Source organism: Echinops telfairi, unplaced genomic scaffold (assembly GCF_000313985.2).
Source record: "Echinops telfairi isolate 266 unplaced genomic scaffold, ASM31398v2 ScPeMD7_31;HRSCAF=116, whole genome shotgun sequence".
NCBI classification, from domain to species: domain Eukaryota; kingdom Metazoa; phylum Chordata; class Mammalia; order Afrosoricida; family Tenrecidae; genus Echinops; species Echinops telfairi.
Window position 1 is genome coordinate 48,432,607 of NW_022103928.1, and position 15,937 is coordinate 48,448,543.

A 15,937-nucleotide genomic window follows, 5' to 3' on the forward strand; every position below is an offset into this window, starting at 1 on the left:
ACTCAATCCACCCCTATTTATCAGCCAGGCTGGCACAATTCACTAACTCAATCCACCCCTATTTATCAGCCAGGCTGGCACAATTCACTAACTCAGACCGTTTGGACCCGCGGACACGTTGGAGGGGAAAGCCGCTCTCCGGAAGAGTTGGTCGTCTCAGTCCCACGCGGGAAGTCCTAGCCTGTCCTTAGAGGGTCACGATGAGCGGAAATTGACCCCACAGTAGGGAGCTGGCTTTGGGATCCGAGTTTTTAAAGTGAAAGATCCAAACAAAACAGAAGTCTCCAGCTGAGGACATGCCCCTGACCACTGGGGGCTTCCCTTTTCTTGTTTATGTTTTTGGGAAGATCAAAACCAATTTGCTTTCCCATGCGAACGTTGCCTACTTTCAACATGGACCTCTCCTTAGAAATAACCACGGTCATACAAATTACAGTAGCTTGTGTCAGAAAATCCTGACATCAAATTTATGACAACTAAGAATTAATAGTCCTTGTATATAAATAACTTTAACTGAAAAAACTACCTCCGTAAAATAATCTGTGAATAGTAAATATGGGAAAGTAATATTTTAAAAGATAAAATGCTTTGACCTCTAAGTAAATAAGAGAAATTGCTTTCACTGGCACTCGTGTAACTAGGAAATACTAGAAACCCTTTCCCCTATCAAATTGTCAAAGATTACAAATAAATTATTGTCTCCAGGATTGTCCCAGATATAAAGAAATGCGCAACCTTATACAGTATTGCTGGGGAAACACATTGCTACAACTGTCATGGATTCCTTTGTAGTCCCTAAAATATATACTGGAATCTTAATCCTTATCCCTGTGTATGTAATCCTATTTAGAAGTAAGGATTTCTTTCCTTATTATGTTAATTACATCAGCCTTGTGCAGGGTAAGTACTAAATCCAATAATATCTCAATTGTTAGAAAACAGCCACAGTGGAGTGGACACACACACACACGTCGATGTAGAGTGGGCTATGAGGGCTGTGGACCCGATGACGTGGGGATTTGCCAGCAGGCAGGAAGCAGGAATGGCAGCCATCACTGCAGGGAAGGGGCTGAGGTACCGGAGATCTAACCTCAGAACTGTGAGAAAATATTTCCTGCTCCTTAAAGACACCCACTTGTGGTGCTTTTGTTGTCACAGCAACAAGGCACTTAGACCACGTGCTTTGTAAAAGTTAATTTTCTCAAAACACCTACGTTCCTAAATTCAAGAAATCACTTTTGAAAGATTTATTTTAATAAATTTACTATATTGGCATACAAAAAAATTAAGTCTTAGTATGTTAATTGTCCATTGTTAATATCTGATAAAAAAGTTTAACAATTTGGTAATAGAATAGAAAAATATAGATGTATATATATGTATGTTATACATACATGTACATATATGCTTCAAAAATGGACTTCAAAGGTAATAGAATCTTTTCACAAACTTTAATATGTATAGATCCGCACACACATATAGTCACCTATAGGTATAAATACACAAGTGGAACAAATGTGCTTTCAAACAATTATTATTGTGGGTGGAAAATTTCACACAACCATAAAGTATACAGGAATAATGCAGTTATATAAACTCTGTTTTATGGCAATTCTCTAGAATATATCACTTGATTTAGAATATGGATGTCAGATATTGTTTTGAATTAGATACTTGCCAAATGTTCTTATTTAAGAGCTCCTCCATACATAAATATGAACACACCAAAACTGATTGTAAAATAAAGATCAGAAAGCAGGGTGTTGAGATAAGACTTTTGTTCCACCCGTACCAACCCATTTAGTAATCATAGAAACCCAGCTGAACAGGAAACTCAGTTAAGATCATGTGAATCCTCTGCTAAAAGTTTCTTTCTTGCCTTGCTATCTCAAATCCTTTAAGTATCACTTTTTATAAGAATTCAAATATCCAACTACAATTATATGTCCGAAAAAGAAAGGGATCCCTTATGTAATACTTTAAAATAGATTAAATGAAGCAGAATATAAAAACTGCATCATACCAATGTATAAGCTCCTATGGGAAAGGATGACTTATAGGCTGAACCATGGCCTGGAATCCCATGCTAAGTAAATGAGAGATACCAGTGGCAGTATCAGAGTGGTCATAAGGTGAGGCATGTAGGTTAAGAACCATATCCTGACTTTATCGCTCTAATTGTGTAATCTCAGATACTTCCCCTTCATTGTTTTTATATGAAGACTATATAAGGTACTGTGTATTAAGTACAGAGTTTGGTGCATAGTAAGTACCTATATCATTTCCTCAATTGATATATTTATTCAATGACAATAGCCAACTCTGATCCAGGAACTGATCTTGGAGTTGGGTAGGGAGGAGGGGGCACTGGCTGGGGGTGGGGAGTGAGCAGGGGTATGTAGTTGTGAGAACTGCCAACTCCGTACTCTCTCTGAATTCCTGTCCTGGACAAAAGAAACGAAAGAGAATGAGGTGGTAGTCTTGAAACTTCCCTCACAGAAATAAGAATGCGCAGGCAATGCCCCCAAGGAATGGAGTTCCTCCTGTTCACCCAAAGAGCCAGATCTATGGACCACCAGGGATCCGGTGTCCCTTTCAGAAGGAGACTAGCAGAGTATCATTACATTCCTAGCGGTGGGAAGAGCCATCTCGCCCAGCTCATGTTAGCATGTACACCTACAGCCAGTTGCCATCGAGTCTGTTCTGACTCATGACAGCCCCTGTTGTCAGAGTAGAATTGTGCCCCGCTGAGTTTCCAGTGGAAGTAGATCAACAGACATTTCCCCCTGTTTTTCCTCTGGGTACACGCAAAACTCCAATCTATTGGTTAGCATCCAAAGAAGCTAACCATTTGCACCACCCAGGAATTCCAAAAACGATGAAAAATGTTGGAAATAAAAATTCTACCATTAGAGCAGGTTTCTGAAATATTGAAAGAGGAAGGTGGGCTGTCAAGAATCCCAGGACTCAGGGAACAACACAGAGGCAGGAGATTTGTATGAAATCTGCCCCCATTAGGCTCCAGCAGAAGGAGGAGACTCAGGCCTGACACCTCTGGATGCCCAAGGTAACATGAGAAGGCAGTCCAGGTGAGCGTGTTCCTTCAAGGGAGAGATAACAAAGTCAAGATGACCAGAAGCAGTCCAGAAGTGAGAGGACATATTTCCTGGGACAAATCTGCTACCAAAAACCTTTTCAGAGTGTTACAAGGCAGAGACATCACCATGAGGCATAAGGCACTCCTGACCCAAGCCAATGGATTTTAAATTGTGTTATATGTATGCAAACATAGGGCAATAAATAAGGATGATCAAAGAGGAAATATGTTGCTGGCATACAATTGTAAAGATACCATTGACTGTCAGAAAAAAGACTACATCTGGCTTGGAAGAAGTACAGCCAGAATGCACCTTTGAAGTGAAGATGATTAGACTGCTTGGAGTACTTCAGAAATGTTATCAGGGGCCCTGTCCTTGGAGAAGGGCTTCCTGGTTGGTAACCAAAGGGTCAGTGAAAAAAAGACTGCCGTGAGATAAACTGGCATCATGGCTACAACGATGAACTCAAGGATAGCAATTGTGAGGCTGGTGCAGGAATTGTTGGATAGGTGTTGGACTGCTAACCTCAGAGTTGGAGGTTCAAATTCACCTGCCACTTTGAGGGAGAAAAACTGAAGCTTTCTGCTACCATAAAGATTTACAGCCTTAGAAACTCTTTAGGGTTGCTGTGAATCAGAATTTTTCACAATTTGAAAATCAAATACTTACACCATTTTGGAGGAAAGATTTTCAACTGGAGAAAGGAGCCATATTGGTAGGTAGAATTCTAAGAAAACTCCCGACGTTCCTCACTCTTGTATCATCTCCTTCCGCGAACGTGGGCCCATAAACCTGCTGCCCTTGAGTCAACTCCAAGTTCTGCTGCCCCGCTGGTAACCTTTATGTGGGTAGATCAGCACGTCTTTCTCCCATGGAGAAACTGGTGGGTTCAAACAGAGGATCTTTGGGTTAGAAACCAAACCCTTACTGACTGTTCCACCAGGGTTCCTTTGAATTCAGTAGAACCTGAATGTAAGAATTATCCTTCTCAATACAACGTTATGTGACAAGAGGGATCTTGCAGATGTAATTAATGTCCCAAATCAGTTGACTTTAATCTAGGAACTTACAAGCTCTTTAATTGGGTCTTGAAGAAGTCAATGATTAGCAGCATGAGAATTTGAGACATTTTTGCCAGCTTAAAAATGGAGGGACACATGTGGCATGGAATGGGTATAGACTTTAGGAGCTGAAAGTTCTGCTCAGCTCCAGACAGTGTATGAATTGAGATTTCAAGCCCCCGTTTCAAGAAACTGAACTCAGACTACAAGAATGAGATTTAATGCATACATTTTCCTTAGAAACTCCAGACACGCACTGCCACCAGCCAACACCTTGATTACAGGGTTGTGCTATTCTGTGCAGAGAACACAGTGACCCGGCGGGACATGTACTGACCTGCAGAATGCTGAGCCTAGAAATGACTGTTGTAAGCTGCTGAAGTGGCGGCCAATTGTTATACAGCAACAGAAAACTAAAGTAGCTACCTAGCGATACAGTGACTCACTTCATTCTGAAGTTACTACCACATCTCTTATTTGTCCATAGAAATGTTTATTTAAATCCACATTAACATGGTATACCATCAACACAAGCCGAGTCCAGAAGCATTTTTCAGAACAACTCCAGACACATCCTTTCATGCCCAAAGTCCTCGACGTATTCAGTCATTGGCATGCCAGAACCAGACCCCAAACCACGTCAGGATTCAGCTGTAGAAAAAGTTTAAAATGTAGCACAAAATTTCATATGTGCGATTTCAAGCCAAACTCAACCGCCATGGAGTCGACTCAGTTCCTACGCCTGGGATGGTCTAGAACTGCTCTTGTGGGTTTCTGAGATTCTACTTCTCCACAGGCATAGACAGCCTCGTTTTTCTCCCTCGAGTTGGCTGGTGGTTTTGGACCCGCTCAGGGAGCTTGAAAGGACTCCTGGGAAATTTCCATTTCTTTTAATTCCATTTTATTAAAAGTTTTGGAAGCCCCTTCGATACATGTTCAAACCGTTGCCTCAAATGTGTGTTTACCTTTTTAAATATATACATGCTTAATCATTAAACAATTGTTTATTGATCATTTCATATGTATCAAGGCTTATCCTAGACAATATAGGAACCATGGTGAACCAGTTTATTATGCACTCCTAGATTTTAGAGTTATTTTTCAATTCCAAAGTATACAAAGACTGCCTTTTTTAGTTTCCTTTTTCTTTCAACCCAATTTTTTTAATATACACAGGTCTAGAAATGGCTAACATTTCAATAAGGGCTCTTTGGCCTAAGTCATGAAATAGAGCAATTAAAGGTTGCATAGGAATATATAAATCATTTTAAACCATTTGGGTGGGACTTCATGTTGGTTACAAAGCACTCTTACCTTTCTTGTTTTCTGGGACCTTTCGATTCCTGAAATTCTTACTACAAGAGGAGAGGTGAGTGGTGAGACCTGTGGGGCCCCAGTGACCACTGGGTACACTCAACATCACCATATCTGCTTCATCTGCTTTCAGTAGGACATCCGCACATCCTAATCTCATTGCATGTACACAATTGGAATGGGTAAGCAATCAATCTCCTAATGTTAACTATATGCTAGAACACAGAACATCTTTTCATACCTCCTCTTTTTTACAGTGGTATTATGAGTAACGCAGCTGCTAATGATCCCAACCTAATGAGTGTCCAGGAAACTAAGGGTCCTATCAAATTGGTCTTCTGAAATTTACCCTCTTTCACATCAAATCCTGAGAAGGAACGTTGTTAGGAATCTTCTAATAGGTCAAAGACGGCTTAGTCAACAATGCTAGTGTGGAGAGCCTCCCACAAACCACCAAGTGCTGTAAAGGGTTTTTGCGAGTCGGCCATCACGTCTTTCTCCCTTGGGGTGGCTGGTGGGTGAAAACCAGGAATCTATTAGAAGACAAATGGCAGCGTTGCTCCAAGGTCACTTTCTTTGGAATCCCTTTTTTCCACGTTACTCAAGGGTCTATATTCTTCCTATCCAGTAAATGCTTCCTATTGGGCGAAGACCAATTTTTTTAGATATTTTAATAAAAATCAATGTAGTAGGACAGAGGAAAGCAGCATGTAGCCAGCAACTTACTCATTGTCATAGAGTTAATTCCTGGATAGGGTTTCGAAGACTGCAGGAGGACATAGCCTCTACTTTGTGTCTTGGGGTGGCTGGTGGGTTTGAATGTTGGTCTTGCAAAGTAGCAGTGCACCATTTGTCAGACAGCACCACCAGGGCTCCACTTTGAAACCAACCCAAATCCGCTGTCCTCAATTCACTTCTGACTCACAGTGAATCTATGTAGAGTTTCTTAGACTGTCAATCCAAATGGGAGTAGGTAGCCTCATCTTTCTCCTGCCAAGCAGCTGGTGAGTTTGAACCACCTACCATATGGTTAACAGTCCTGGTGCACATCATCACCAGGTCTGCTCCAGCCTGCATAGTCTCCCACAAATAGTCTTTGTCTTACATGAGCTCCAGTTGTGCTTTCCAAGAAAATACCTCAAGTTTGAATGCTAGCACCCTGCTTAACAAGAAAAGAGCCTGTGTTCCTAAAGAGTATCCTCTGGATCGTCTAAGTTCTTCCCTTAGAACCAACAGGTGTGGCCAAATCTGTGGTAGATGTCGCTTGGTAGAAGGAGGCCAAGATCCCAGCGATCCAAAGAGTTGAGTTTGAAAAATGTTTCCAAGAATGGATTTGCAGATTTGACAAATGTATTATGTGTAATGGAGAGGACTTTGAAGGTGATAAAGTTGTGTTAAAAATTTTAAATACATAGGTTTGAAAAAAAATTCTGATTTTTGAGGGGATATATATATATATGTAAAATGTTTTAGATATTTTATGTTTTTAGTGTTTTATATATTTATATAATATTACATATATATATATATATAGAGAGAGAGAGCAAATTTAGAGGTCAAAGAGTAAATGTAAAACCTAGAAGGTATCAAAAGATGAAAAATGGAAGCAAAGGAACAAAGGAATGAAAGGAGGGCCGGAGCCAGAGGACGGAGGGAAGGAGGGAGGTTAGAAAAGAGGAACTAGGGGAACAGAAAGTCAGAGAGGCAGCCGGGAAAAGCAGGAATAAAATACAAGTTCAAGCGAAATGTATTTTTTAGATTTTAATCCCAGAGACAGATGAATGGCTGGGAATCGTCACACACAGAACTTTGGGAAGTGGGGCAGGGTCACTGGAGACATAAAAAGAGGAACATACTAGCTATAAAGAATGACGCTGTCTTGGGAGTGGGCTGAGGATAGAAAGAAAGTCAAGTAAGATGCTATTTCTTCTGGGCGTATTGATGGGGGTGGGATGGACAGAAAGATCCCTGGGCTCTGTCTGATATCTTTGACTACGTGTTTTCAGTCACAAATCTATTGATAGCTGTTCTGTTTTCCCCTTCCTTCTCTAACAAAGATAAACACAATCGTGAATCTCTCCGAATCTATACTTACTCATCTCGTCCCCAATCGTCAACTCCTTTTATCACTCTCACCAAAACCATTCTTGCTAAAATAGCCAATTTTTGTTATTCAGCTTCTTTAAGATAAAACCTGTCATTGTTTCACTGCTGTTAGCTCCCCTCAAGTAGTCCCCAATTCTTGGAAAACTCCTGTGTTACAGAATGGAACTGCTCTCTGACGTATGCTTGACTATTAATCAGTTTATCCAGTGATGAGCCTATCCCAAACCATTGATTTTACTAATTTCCATGAAATTAGTGAAAGATCCCTGGTGGCACAGGTAAGCACTCATTTGCTGACTAGACGGTCGGCGGTTTGAACCCACCAGCCACCCTGAGCTGTCTGTGATAGTCTGTTTCTTCTTATTCTTCTTCTTCTTTTCTTTAAACATTAACAGCATTAGCTCCTCCAGCAGCAGTAGAATCTACTTACTCAAAGGCAGCGAGTTTGGAACTTTGTCTTGAGTGCGTGGCCTTGTCAGAGCCCTGGTGGAAAAGCGGGGTTCAAGTTAGATTGCGAACTTCAAGGAAAGCAGTTTGAAAGCACTGGTTGTTCCACGCCTCTCAGGATCTACAGCCTTGGAAACCCGATGTGGGCAGTTCGACTCTGCCCTGTGGAGTCATTATGTGCTGGAATCCTCTCCATGTAGGGGGCTTTCGAGTGTGGCACTGCGGGGTGAGGGTTTCACTGCTCATGGCAGGGTTAACAGTTCAAGCCCACCAGTGGACCCAAGGGAGATGGTTGAGGTTATCTGCTCCCAGGAAGATCTACAACCTTCGAAAACCTTTATAGGGTCTTTAGGAGATTGAACCGACTGTAAGACAGTGTTTGTTGTTGCTTTTAAGTAAACTTCTGTTCTAAAATGCTTTTCTTTTTGACTCAATTATATGTATTCTCCTTTAGGTCCTGTCCTCTCTCTCTGGTATCCTATCGCTATATTTTTTCTTGGATTCCTTTTGTCTACTCTCTCTTTTACAGCGTATTCCTGGGTGAGGGTGGGGTAGAGGCATGGATTCTCAGCATAGAGTGCCTGGGTGACCTCATCCGCACTACAGCTTTGTCACCGACCGTGTGCTGTGAAACCCCACACACCTGCTCTAACGCATTGCTCTCTGGTGAGTTCCACGTTTGTTTATCTTAGTGAGACTTGGACTTTTTCACGTGAACATTCCAAAATACCTCAGTTTTAACAAGTCTTGACAACAAAATCACGCACACACACACACACACCACCCCAAGATCCTTCTTACCTGGTGGCGATGTCTTGCAAACTGCCTAACTACTAACAGCTTATTCCACAAACCCTGGAGTCGTATTTTTACATTTCTTTCTGTCCTTTTGTCTACTCACTCTTTTAGAGCGTATTCCCGGGTGGGGGTTGGGTAGAGGCCTGGAATCTCAGCATAGAGTCCCTGGGTGACCTCATTCACAATTGATCACTGAAGAAGTTCAAAATTACCAATGCAAAGTGTCTTGAAGCCCTTCACTTCTCTTTCCTGGTTCCCTATCATCATCTACGCTTCCCCCTTTCTTATCTCTATTACTCAAGGTGACTTGTAACCGACGCCCTGTCTTTTCATCTCCAAAGTGAAATCCTACCAGAGTAATTTTTCTAATAAGTCATATATTTGATTATGGTCCTCTCTTAATTAAGACAATCCGATGGTCTCCGTGATTTTCAGGATGAAGTTCAAGTAACTTAGAATGACCATCTAATATTATTTACCCAGCCCCTTTATCTTGCTTCCTCCTCCCCACCTCTCTCCTCAGCACTCAAGCCAAGCTTAAGGCATCTGGCCTTTGACTATGATGCACCCTTCTTGTGGAAAATTCTTCCAACCTTTTTATCTCCTTTCAACCAGACACCTCCATTTTCTTTTTCATTTTAACTCTGTTAAATATCATCAGCCCAGGAGCATTTCTCTGCTGGCGATATTTCTAGCATGAAATAACCCATGAGCTTTGTCAACTCACTCATCTCACTGGATCACAGCAGTTATCAAACTGGATTTTAGTTCATTCTTTTCTTATTTATTGTCTGGTCAGTTACCACCACCACCACCGTTAGATTACCAGCTCCTGAAAGACAAAGAATCATTTCCCATACTGGCTATGTTATCAGGTGAGACTAATCCCTGGACAGGACTTCATGCTTGATAAAGTAGAAGGGCAGCGGAAAGGAGGGAGACTCACCATGAGACGGGTAGACACAGTGGCTGCAACCATGGCCTCAAACATAAGATTTTCGAAGCTGTCACAGGATGGGGCAGTGCTTGGTTCTGTGGCACGTGAGGTCGCTACCAGCTGGAACACACCTGTCAACTCCTAACAATTCATATCGAACCTATGCAGGGTTCCCAATGCAGCTCATTGGTTTGTAGACCTGGCGCATGGCAGGTGGTATGCACTCTAGAAATGCTTGTTACGTGACACTAGGGATGAATCCGTGAACATATTTTAACTGGACTAAAGGAGGCCAGAGAATACGTGAAGTTTTAAGATAACTTTACCTTTCAGAGATAGTCATCCTTGGGAAATCTCACCACACACATTCCCTGAGTGATCTCATCTAGTACCAAGACATTGGTTGTGTATGTCAGCAACCAGTTGCTATTGAGTCATTTCAGCTCATGGTGATGCTTTGTGTGTTCAGTGGCTGGTATTTTGGAAGGAGAGGGCCAGTTCTTCCTTCCAAGAGGCCTCTGGCTGGACTTGAACTTTCCAATGAGAAAAGAGAGAAATAAGAGAAATTGCTTGCTATGTACAGTTTAGTTGCATGTTATATAAGTTTTACCTCACTACGTTATTTTTAACAACAAATGAAATTAACATAATGATTATTTCTTTTTAATAACTCAAAATATCTGAAATGGTTAAAGTTAAGAGTGTATCAGATTATATCAATGAATGAAAAGTACAAAACAATTGATAGCTTCTTTAGGGACAAAGGAAAAATTATGCAAGTAGATATTCCAACAAATAGTATTTTTAAATAATCTGCCCATCGTTTGAAGGCATCACTTCATTTAAATTTTCCTTTAATATCATTGATGCCCTTTTTTACCATCACTCTGATTAACAACTTTTTGGTCTTGAACTTTTTAACCTTGGTTATCTAAAATTTACCAGCACATGCTCAGATGTGAGTCTTTTATAGTTGAATTATTTGGTGTTTTGTTCGTTTTTTATTCTATAGGATCCTATAATTTGAAACTTTGGCAATGTTCTTGTTTCTTTTATAATTTCTATTTTCTCTTGCTGAAACTCATGTTAGGTATACATTTTTTTTTAACTTTCCTTTATCGGTTGTCTGTTTAGTTTACCTTTTCCTATTATTTCCTTTGTATTTTCTCAATTAACTTCCACATTAAAATAAATAAAAATATTTGATTTTTTAAAGTTCTATCACCATCATCATCATCATCACCATCATCATCAATCTTAGAGGTACACTTCAGGGTTAGAGAAAGAAGGTTAAAACAATGACCATAACTTGCATAATGTCTTTATCAATAATGTTGACGGAATGACCTGTGTACTAAGTAGAGGAACAAAGTAGCTTCAATGCATAGAGAGGAAGGACAATGATCCCATTCAATTAACTTCAGAAAAATATTCATGGGGCTTTCTTAGTTTCATTGCATTGGCTGCTAATACACAATGAACAAGGCTAGGTACTTGACCTCAAGGACTGAACCTTTGACACAGGTATTTATTGTACCACCTTTTGTTATGTTAAAAATTGAGATATGTCATCAAGAAGAATCAATCACTAGAAAAAAGTGGAAAATTAAAACCTAAACCAAACTCACTGCCGTCAATTAGATTTCACTCACTAGAAACCCTTTAAAGCAGACTAGACTGCCTCTGCGGGTTTCCAACACTATAACTCTTTACAGGAGTAGAAAACCTCATCTTCCTTCTGAGGAGTGGCTGGCGGTTTCAAACAGCTGACCGTGTGGTTAGCAGCCCAACTCATAGCCCACACTGCCACCAGGCCTCTTGAGTAAACTAGAAAGTCAGGGAAAAAAGAAAACACCTTTAATGAACCGGATTGACAATCACCATAACAATTGCTCAAACATACCAGTGATCAAGAAGACAGGCCAGGATCCAGCGGCAAAGTTTCCTTACATTATACGGGATAATAAGCCCTGAGGGCACTGTCAGTAAGCACTGAACCATAAGATAGGTGGTTCAAACATCGGTTCGTCATTCCTCAGGCAAAAATGGAGGCTGTCTGTTCTAGTAAAGATATATAAAAAGCCTTGATTTATAAATTATCAAGGGTTTGTGAGGGAGGGGGGAGAAGGGAGGGAGGGGGAAAAGTAAGGAGCTGATACCAAGGGTTCGACTAGAAAGAAAATGTTTCGAGAATGATGATGGCAACAAATGTACAAATGTGCTGGACACAGTGGATGGATGGATGGATTGTGATAAGAGTTGTATGAGCCTCAATAAAATGATTTTTAAAAAAGCCTTGGGAATCCTGCGTAGGATTGATATGAGTCAGAGTCCATTCAATGGTACTGGGCTTGGTTTGGGTTTGGTTATGTATAAAGTCACCATGAGTCAAAGTTGGCTAGATAGCAACCAGTAACAAGGCTTATACGAAAGCTCCTCATTACATTATGATACAGAAATACTAGGTTTTCCTCTTAAAATTTTGCAATCACCCCATTTTTATGAGGAAGCCTCGTGACGTGGTGGTTCCGCGGTTTGAGTTGGGCTGCTAACCGGACGATGGGCAGACAGAAATCACCCGCAGCTCCTTGGGAGAAAGACAGTCTTTCGATTCCAGAGTTATGGTCTCAGAAACCCCCGGAGGGTGCAAAAACCCTCATCCCACAGGATCCCTGTGAGCCGGCAAGGACTCAACAGCACTGAGAGCTGGACCATTGTGACCATCCCGTCGAATGTGACTGGCCAGTCACGCTTTCATTTATGCGCTGGTTTGTTCGCACCCATCTGCACAAGCACACATATCTTCAATGTTCATCTTTTTCAAAGAGATCCGCATGACCACCAATCTCTTCATACATTTACAAAGTTATCGCCTTTTACTAGGAAGCCTGGTGGCATGTTCTTTGGGTTTCTCACAAGATTAGCAGTTCAAAACCACCAGCTGCTCCTTGGGAGAAAAGTGAGGCTTTTTAGTCCCATAAAACAGTGACAGTCTCAGAAACGCACAGGGGCAGGGCTACCCTGTCCCTTAGGGTCACTAAGAGTCAGAACAGACTGAATGACAGTGAGAGCGAGCGTCTCTAGTGGTACCATGGTTCAAGCACGTGGCTGCTAATCAAAAGTTTAGCGATTGGAACCCACTAATGGCTGTCGGTATAAAGACCTGTCCATCTGCTCCTATAAAGATTAAACTCAGAAACTCCTTTAGGGCAGTTCTACTCTGTCTTGTAAAGTCTCTGTGACTCAGAATACACTCAATAGCTACCCAATAGCCAGAAGCACATTGTCCAGTCACTGACTCGTGCATCATTAGAACCAATATTCTCCCCTAACTGTGATTCTACGAGATGCAATATTCTTAACCATCAAAGAAAGGCTAAATTCCTTTTTTAATTATAACCTGTGTAATAGAATCTTGTCCTCCACAGAGGTGTATTTTCACTATCATTGCACTCCGCAGCAGGGCTGTAGAGAGAGGGTAAAGGACCATCTAACCACCTCTCAAAAGCCTGACTCCTATGTCAGGCACCATGAAAGAGCACAGGAACCTTGGGCTGGATACAATAGGCACAGGCTCCTTATGGAAAGAAGAGAAAATACATGTCAGCATCAAGTACGACCTTAATATCGCACTCATAGAGGCATGCCGCATTCACTCTAAAAGCAGTGTCCTGCTTAAAAGAGTATTCTCCCTTTAGAATCAGAACCTACAACATCATTATCACTCTCAGCAGGCCATCCATAATAAAAATTAAATTCTCAGGAAATAATTCACAAGTGAAGGAAACACATCTATAAAATTACTGAGGGTAATACTTGCTTTAAAAGCATAACTACAATTGGAAACATTCTAAATGCCCATCAACATGGAAATGATCACATAAATTAGATTGTAGCACACAGTCAATGCTAAAAGAGTTCATGTGGATCTAGGTTTATTAATTTGAAAAGACAGTTATGATATTTTAAAAGAAGTGGTTAGATTTTGAGCAGGATGTATAAAATGATTGCATAGTTTAAAACCTTAAGTTAAAAAAAATAAGAATGCAGACATACAGTTGGACCTATAAATATGCTGAGTGGGGAAGCTATTTTTTTCCTTACTCTTTTTCTTCTACCTAATATTGGTGGTTGTGTGTGGTAGGAGCTCCACTGCCCCATGGGAGCCAGGTTCAATTCCAATGCAACACATGTAAGCACATGTAAATGCAACACATGTAAGCACATGTAAATGCAACACATGTAAACACATGTAAATGCAACACATCTAAAGCCAGTGGGGGCTTGTGTGTTGCAATGGTGTTGAACAGGTTTAAGTGGAGTTTCCAGATGAGGACAGACTAGGAAAAAGGACCTTGTTTGCCAGTTCTGACAGCCAATGAGAACTCTGTGGACAGCCACCATTGCCTGCTGGCGCTAGCTCAAGGGCTCCATGGTTTCCTTCCACTGTTTATGAGGTGGCCCTGAATTAGAGGCTGACTCCATGGTAATGAACAATAGCAATATTTATAGTAAATAAATATATTCTTGATAAAGAGCTAAGTCTCTGAAGATTCGGAACTCTTATTAAAACAGTACGAGGGGCGCTATCTTGGATTGGGAACCTTCAGTATCAGGTTCAAGGTCTAAGACATTTAACCGTCTGAGTCCTCACCTTAAAATATATAAAGATATTTTAAAGTTTATGGATAACTATCAAATCTGAATTGCAGGGATGCTTAAAAGGGTCTATTGATCCACCTTAGATTGGCATCGAGTCATTTCTCACTCCTAGTGACTCCATAGGACAGGGTAAAACTGCCCCTGTGGGTTTCTGAGACTCAGCTCTTCATGGAAATAGAAAGCCTCTCTTTCTCCTCAGGAATTTATCTTTCTCCTGGTGGTTTTGAACTGCTGATATTGTGATTAGCAGCCTGGCACATCACTGCTGTACTGCCAGGCCTCACTAGCACATGCTCATATACTTTCTTAAACAAGGGACTCTGGGGACAGTCGGTCAATATCAGAACTAAATCCAAAAACCTGGTTCACTGCCATCAAGTCCATTACAGCCTGTGGGGTTTCTGAGACTTGACATCTTTATGGGAGCACATCGCTTCATCTTCCTCCCAAACAGCAGCTGCTTGCGTCTAAACGGCTAACTGTGGTTCGCCATCACAGTGTTACCCACAGTACGGAATGCTATGCTTCACACGTTCTGGGGAGTGCAGAATCGCCAGTTATCTGATACCATTACTCTGACGCCTCTTTGTCTTCCTGAAGGAGCTTTGATAAAAATGTATCAACACATTTGTATTTATGAGTGCATGACCTTTCTTTTGTTTGATTTAGGAGGAGATTTTTGTTCACATTGCCAGCACATTATACAGTTTTACCTAATTCGGTCGCTTTGGGTCTATGGAAACTAATTGTGAGTCACTGATGCTCAAACAACGTACCTGTCCACTCACAAAACTAAAAACTCACTGCCCTCAATTTGATTCTGACTCACAGCTCCCTGATCGAAGTGGACAGAGCGGCCTTTGTGGGCTTCCAAGACTGCAACTCTTCACGGAATACAAAGCATCGTCTTTCCCCCATGGAGCCTTGGTGGTTTTGAACTTGCTGACCTTGGGGTTAGCAGCCCCACAGGTAACCAACAGGTCAACCACCACCACCACCACCAACAACAACAACAACAACAAAACTCACTACCATCAAGTCAATTCTGACTCAGAGCAACCTCATAAGACAGGGTAGAACTGCCCTTGTGGGTTTCTGAGACTGTACCTCTTTACTGGAGTAGAAAGGTATGGAAATGCCATCAGATTCAAAGAAGCCCAAGGGTCAGGTACTCATAGACAAAACCTTTTGAGGATTAAGCAAAACGAAAGAGGCCAGGAGCCTGTGGAGACCAGCCACGATGCTTTGGAGAAAGCACTTAGTGGAACCCAGTGAGGAGAGACTACAGAAAGCCGTGAATGGCAGGGCAGCTGAAGCAGAACGCGGAAGGCAAAGGGAATCGTAGTCTGTACTCCTCAAGCCCTAGAAGGGCATGGTGACCGTGGTCTTCAAGGAGATTCGTGTGGCTCGGGCACGCAGAATGAAACGGGAGGTGGAGAGGATTGGCAAGAGACTTAGCCAGGAGACTAGCAATAATCTGGGCGTGAAAGCCCAAGAACCAGGATTGGGCTGTG